Genomic DNA, 1,087 nt, shown 5'->3' with positions numbered 1-1,087 from the left:
GCGGGCGGCTCCCACTGGGTGGTGCCCGTGGGGATGTGCCAGTAGTAGGTGCCCGACGTGTCCTGCACCCGCATCCATCCGGCCGGCAGGTCCGAGTCCGTCTCGAAGGAGTTCCGGGTCCAGAACGAGTCTGCGGGGGCACGGCCCGGCTCAGCCCCGCGCCCCCGCCGGCAGGGCCGGCCCCAGGGGCACGCCAGGGCTGCCCCGTGCCTCGCCGCAGCCCCACCCGGGCACGCGGCCAGCAGAGCCGCGGCCAGGAGGCGGTCGCCGCCGGACACGGCGCCAGCGCCCAGCCAGAGCACCGCCCCCCGGCCCCCCCGCGGGAACGGCAGCTGCTTCCCAGTGCTGTGCCCTCCCATGCCCATCTGCCGTGGCCGTCACACGCGGCCCCGCCGGGACGGGGGGAGGGGGCACACGCCACCCGGGGCTGCCTGGCACGGCCACCCACGGCAGGCGTCGGCCCCCGCCCCAAGCCATCGCTCCCGACCCCCGACCACTACCCCCGCTCTGATGCTACTTCTGCCCCCCCCCAGCTCGACAGCGCCCGTCTCCCGCGCCTGCGACCGGCAGGCCCCGAGTCTGGCCCTGTGGCGGGGGCGCGGGCAGCAGCCCGGCGGCCCCCTCTCTCGCTCAGCTCGGCGCAGCCGGCCCGGCCCCGGGGATGCGGCAGGAACCCAGGAGTGCCGGTGCCAGCCCCGTGCAAGGGGGGTCCGGGGCGGGGGCTCCGCAGCCTGGCAGGCCCCCTCCCCGCCGCACTCACCTGCCGGGTCCCGGCCGCATGCAGGGCTTCCCTTGGCAACAGCTGACGGCATCGCAGGGGGTGTTGGGGGGGGCCGGGGCCGAGCGGCTCGGCAGCGCGGCGAGAGCTGGTCCCGCGGGGCGGTCGCTTAGCAACAGCTGACGATGGCTCCGCACCGTCATGCGGGCGCCGGAGCCGCTCCCCCCACGCGCCCGGGCCCAGCCTCCCCGGGCACCCCCGGGCGCAGCGCCTCAGCCGGAGCCGGCCCTCCCACGCCCCTGCGAGCACGGCTCAGCCCCGGCGGCTCTGCGGGGCGACGCTGGCACTGCCGGCCCCTGCCAGGGCACC

This window comes from Crocodylus porosus, unplaced genomic scaffold (genome assembly GCF_001723895.1).
Source record: "Crocodylus porosus isolate Cpor-Errol unplaced genomic scaffold, CroPor_comp1, whole genome shotgun sequence".
Lineage (NCBI taxonomy): Eukaryota > Metazoa > Chordata > Crocodylia > Crocodylidae > Crocodylus > Crocodylus porosus.
Note: the sequence above shows the minus strand (reverse complement) of the source record.